A 6303-nucleotide genomic window follows, 5' to 3' on the forward strand; every position below is an offset into this window, starting at 1 on the left:
TAGGTATATAATTTGGTGGGGACTACAGTAAATATGATTTGGGGAGGAGTGGAGAAAGTGAAGGCTTTTTTTTTCTCAACTCTTTTTTTTTGTTTCCATTCATTTGCCATTCTCTATGGCAAAATGTGGCCAAACCTGCAGGATCAGTACCAGGCTCTACATACTAAGCCTGTGGGCCAATGCTTCACATCCTTGGTCAGTGTTGGTTCTTCCCATCCTCAGCAAAGAACCTTACTTTCTTCAGGGTAAGGAGGAGGTGGCTGCAGGACCACAATAGCCTTAGGGTTTGTCTCCAAGAGAAAAATCCTAATAGATGTGAAACCTATACAGGGGCCCTTATAAAGGCATTTACTTCTGATAATGATTACCCAGCCAAAGTGTTTATATGATTCCCAGAAATACTGTGTACTAAACTACTGCTTCCTTAAAACAAAACTCAGCATGAACCAATATCTGGTGGGGATGTGAAGAAAATAATCCTGTATAGGACACATGTTCCTCAGCATCCATGGCAGGACTCCAAGATGTTCCTCTGTCCCAGACAGTGCTCATGTCTGTAGACATGCTGCTGAGCTGGACAGACACTGAGACTCTCCCAGGCTGCAGTTCTTGTCCTTGTATCACAGTCTGCATGTCAGAAACGGCCCAGTGACTCTTGATTTCACCCGGTGGACTGTAACATTTGGATCTCTGCTTTTAAATGTCTAGGATTATTTGCCTGTATCCTATAAATACTGTCTGGAATATTCTGTGCTTTTAGTAGCATCTTTAGAGATGTGTCTCTTAACACTCCAAATGCCCTCTGTGATAGAGAAGCAATGTTACATCCATTTTACAGCAGAAGAAATTCTGCTGTTCATAGAGGGTTGGAATGATCCATTCCAAGAACATATGGGGAAGAACAGATCAGAACACAACAAAGACATGATGTTCCCAGGTCTAGCTGTGACCACAAAACCACAGATTCTTTTTTTGCTTTAAAAGTCTTTTGAACTGGGTTGTTGTTGTGGGTTTTTTTTGTCAGCTGAGGGCAGAAGCAAGTTCTTGGTTAGTTCCATTGAAGCCATGTTGAATTACATCAGCCAAGGATGTGAGTACACTTAAATCATACTAAACTCCTTCACTTGCAGTTTTGCATGTCTGATCCTTTAACTGGGTAGATATTTTTTTTCTAGTATTTTGAGGGCATAATATAAGTCAGGTGAGAGTGTGTTGCAGACCTAAATGACAGCCATAAGCAGTAGCTGACACTAGATCCTAAACAGTATTCAAGCCACTTGGCAAACCTCAGACAGGTCCAGTGATTGTAGGTGGATGAGAGCCTGCAGAGGGTCATTAGGTTCCTGATGGAGGAAATACTGCTGAAAGGCAGAAGAGGAAATGACAGATTTAATGAATAGTGGTCACAAGCTGAACTACAAAGAGAAATCAGTTTGTATGTTTTCCTACAAGAAGGATCTTAGCAGAGCCAAGGCCAGATGGTCCCTGAGCAGTACCTGATGGCAAGACCCCTCAAAACCAGAAGGCATGACAAGTGACACCAGGGAAAACTCTCCGAGCAGTAAGAAGAGCAGCTGCATTGATGCAGGCAATGAACTGAACTCCACCACAAAAGACAAGAAAAAGTGCCAAGACTTTTGCAGTCAAAGCATCAAAGCATTGTCTCTAGAATGGGAGGTCTTGGCATTAAAGGCAGATTGTCACTGTTACCAATAGTTCAAAAAGCTGAAAGATGGATCTAGGTGGAGAATCAGATGGGCATGAAAAGAAAGAGGTGTTGCATGCTGGTAGGCAGGATTTAGCATGTCACTCAAGTCCAAGTAAATGTGATTGTATATCATCATCAAAGAGACATTAGACCATAGAATCATAGAATGGTGAAGGTTTGAAGAGACCTTACAGATCATCAGGTTGCAACCTCTCTGCCATGAGCAGGGACACCTCCCACCAGACCAGGCTGCACAAGCCTCATCCAACCTGCCCTTAACATCTCCAGGGATGGGGCTTCCACCACCTCCCTGGGCAACCTCTTCCAGTGCCTTCCTACCCTCATGGTGAAGAATTTCTTCCTGATGTCTAACCTAAATCTCCCCTCTTCCAGTTTTGATCCATTACCCCTTGTCCTATCACTGCCCTCTGTAGTGAAAAGCCTCTCCCCAGCTTTCCTGGAGCCCCTTCAGGCACTGGAAGGTGCTCCAAGGTCTCCCTGGAGTCTTCTCCAGGCTGTACAGCCCCAGCTCTCAGCCATATGCTTGGACACAGCAGGACTGGTTGCAGAGTCACTACAGTCTGTCTCTGAGCAGTGCTGCACTGTATGTTGATCGTGGAGGTTTTATGCTTTTATGAAAACAGCTAATAATGACATGATTCAAAATCTTGTAAAGGGCTCAGATGGAGACTCACTAAATCATCAAATAATGATGTCAAACTTTTCAAGCATGACAAGCTAAATGCAAAAGCATCATTTCACAGAGATTCAAAAGAAGCAACAGCTGGGATTTGCTTTCAAAATGAAAGAGGAAATTTTTCAGGCCAATTTGTGACTTCAGACATGTGAAACATGATCTGAATGAAGATGGGGGTCTGCATCAGGAGTGAAGTTGGGCACAGATGCTTATGAGCACTGATGGATGACATGGCAAAGACACTAATCAGTGATGCAATGACACAAGTAGTGCAGGAGGCAAACAGTCCAGCAGATGGGAGCTTTGTTGTCATGGGGGAAGGTCATCAAGTGCCAGCCCTTAACACAATCAAAACTGCTCAACGGAATACACAGGCAACATCTGATGGTCACCTTCTACTTTATTGTTTTCAGTGCTGCTCAGTGCATGGATGGACCTGCTGCTGCTGTATCTGCTGTCTTAAACACTGTACCTGTTCAACACAAGGCTGTCACTGTGGAAGAAGACTTCTGTCTTCTCTTGCTTCAGTGCTTCATTGCAGCCTGTTTCTGTCTAGGAAAACAAAAGAGTTGGTGTTTGTATCATGTTGAGTGTCTGTCACAGCAAGATAGCTGCAGAAAGGGAGAGGAGAGGAGAGGAGAGGAGAGGAGAGGAGAGGAGAGGAGAGGAGAGGAGAGGAGAGGGGAGGGGAGGGGAGGGGAGGGGAGGGGAGGGGAGGGGAGGGGAGGAGAGGAGAGGAGAGGAGAGGAGAGGAGAGGAGAGGAGAGGAGAGGAGAGGAGAGGAGAGGAGAGGAGAGGAGAGGAGAGGAGAGGAGAGGAGAGGAGAGGAGAGGAGAGGAGAGGAGAGGAGAGGAGAGGAGAGGAGAGGAGAGGAGGAAGCTGTTCCTTGGAGGATACTTAAAAGAACAAAAATGTCAGTGAAAATCTTGGTCCCCTCTATACTGCCATAGAGATTGCTGGCATTGCCACACCTGTTGGCAAAGCTGCTCTGTTTCCCAAAGAGAGGATGGAAAGCTGGAACACCACCTTGGAGTAAAGAAACAGGTGTCAGTGGAAAAAAAACAAAGCTTTTGTTCTCATTGACTGTGTTCATCCGAATGGAAAATCCAGGCAAGGAGACTGGAAAGGCTGCAGTTCACAATGCCAGTTCTCCTGTTTTCTAATTTTGGAACAAAGAACTCCTCACCACTGCTTTTCCTAAACAACTCTGTTACGTGTATTCTCAGAGGGTGATTTCACAAGGTCTCACAGAGCAGGGACTGAGCAGATGTACATGAAGAGTATAAGGAGAAACAACTGTGTAAGTAAAAAGATATCATAGAATCATAGGCTTTGGAAGGGACCTCTGAAGATCATCAAGTCCAACCCTGCTGATGCAGCAGGATCACCCAGGGCAGGTCACACAGGAACATGTCCAGATGGGTCTTGAAAGTCTCCAGAGAAGGAGACTCCACAACCTCTCTGGGCAGCCTGTGCCAGTGCTCCAAACATCATCCTTTATTATCACAGTAGACAACAGAATGGATGCAATCAGCACACTTTTAGAAATCACTAACTTGAGCGTGCAACAGGGTTTGTTCTCTCCTACAAGAGTGCAAAGAAAGTAAAACTGACGTCCAGCAATGGGACAGAAAGGATTTGGTGTTGGGTGTAAGGAGGCCTGGGTTCTAGGCCTGAACAACTGTTCCTTATTTATGGGCATCTGTTTTTCCTGACCACTCTTGCTGCCTAGATCATCACATTTAACCACAGTGTTGGGGCAGAGCCTGTCCTGCTGCTCTTACCACTGCCACCATATAGGACACCTTGCCTTTTTTTCATCTATACAAACAGAAAACTAGCAGAGACTCACTTGCTTTTAAAACCACTTTTGTTTCCTCCTTGGCGTACAAAGAATTCCAAATCTTCTCATCTTTACTAATGCTGCAGAGGTTTCTGTTTAGTGGAAACCAGCCTTCCTTGCCAACGGGAAAGAAACCCTTCTCAGTCAGTAGGACACCTCTCTTTTGCACACCCATGAAATAAGACCTCTTGCAGTTGCAGTGCAAGTGGGTGGCTGTCTAGCAGCTATGAGTAAGCTACGAGAGGATGTCATTGTTGCCAGACTTGGCCCAGCTTAATGTCAGCCAAGACATTGTGGGGGAAACCTGACTGCAAACAAAAACAAAGCCAACTGAACTGTTTGTCCTCATCCAAATGAAGGCAAAGGCAAACAGGGAGAATTTATAAACTGAATTTGTAAAACCTGTCTATTCCTAAGATGATAAAGGGAGCTGTTGGCTTCTGCACTGCAAGCTGACAACAGTGTTTTCCTTGGGCACAAGCCAAAGTTTTGGCTCTACTTTTCTTTCACCAAGCATGAGCCCTCTGGGATGAGTCACTGGCTCTTGTGGCAGGCTGCAGCCTGCTGAGCCAGGGGAAGGAGCTCTTGTTGCACAGAAAAGGAATCAGGAGATGATGTGTCATGGGGGGAGGGGGCCACACTGTGAATCTGCATCACTTCCCACAGCCACAGATGCAGGTTGCAGGCAGACCTGCAGGCCTGGAGGAGAAAATAAAGCCAGGACTCCCCAGGACCCACTGGGATTTGGGTGCCACATTTAATCTCTGGTGAGCATTTTAAGGGTATGTGGAGCTTCACCAAAAGCTCCTCTTAGCAATTCACGTACTTCAATGAGCTGCAGCAATTCGTTTTTGTAATCCTGGATACCAAATCATCACCAGCTCCTTGCTGCCACACGTTAAACCTCTTCCCTATCCTCTTCCACCCCAGCAGAACCAGTGGAGTTACACAAGAGGAAGGCATGTGGCTGGAGAACTCTGAGCCAACCAGGAGTTTATTTTTTGCATTTCCTCTTATTATAAGAGCAGTCTAAGGAAAAAAGCAAAGCAAAGCAAAGAGCTACTGAGGGATAATTCAGTGAGTAGGGATGAAGGGATGTGTGATCACTGGTGTCCAATGTTGACTTATGAAAACTATAGGATGAAGCAAGCCTTTTCACTGAGAATCATGGAATGGTTTGGGTTGGAAGAGACCTTCAAGACCATCAGGCTCCAACCTCCCTGCCATGAGCAGGGACACCTCCCACGAGACCAGGCTGCACAAGCCTCATCCAACCTGCCCTTGAACACTGCCAGGGAAGGGGCTTCCACACCCTCCCTGGGCAACCTGTTCCAGCACCTTCCTACCCTCATGGTGAAGAATTTCTTCCTAATGTCTCACCTAGATCTCCCCTCTTTCAGTGTAAAACCATTACCCCTTGTCCTATCACTGCTCTCTCTGGTCCCAAACCCCTCCCCAGCTTTCCTGTAGCCCCTTCAGGCACTGGAAGGTGCTCTAAGGTCTCCCTGGAGCCTTCTCTTCTCCAGGCTGAACAGCCCAACTCACTTCAGCAGCTGTTTTCAGCACACCTTAGTATTAACCTACAGCTCAGCTCACTCTTTGTTAGTTAACAGGTGAGTGAACTATCTGCGAAGCTGGTTTGCAGGGCAAGGGTGAGGTCACACCGCAACCTCGGCACTCGCACAACCAACACTCATCAGCACTAATTACCAGAGCCGTGTGAGGGGTTCTTGCAAGCAGCTGGTTTGGCCCTCCCGCCATTTGAGAGAGGCGGGATGAGGGAGAGGGGAGGGATGAGGGGAGAGGGGAGAGATGAGGGGGAGCGGGGTGGGATGAGGGGAGAGGGGCGGGATGAGGGAGAGAGGGGCGGGATGAGGGAGCGGGGTGGGATGAGGGAGAGAGGGGCGGGATGAGGGGAGCGGGGTGGGATGAGGGAGAGAGGGGCGGGATGAGGAGAGAGGGGCGGGATGAGGGAGAGAGGGGCGGGATGAGGGAGCGGGGTGGGATGAGGGAAGAGGGGCGGGATGAGGGAGAGAGGGGCGGGATGAGGGAGCG

This window comes from Apus apus, chromosome 2 (assembly GCF_020740795.1).
Source record: "Apus apus isolate bApuApu2 chromosome 2, bApuApu2.pri.cur, whole genome shotgun sequence".
NCBI classification, from domain to species: domain Eukaryota; kingdom Metazoa; phylum Chordata; class Aves; order Apodiformes; family Apodidae; genus Apus; species Apus apus.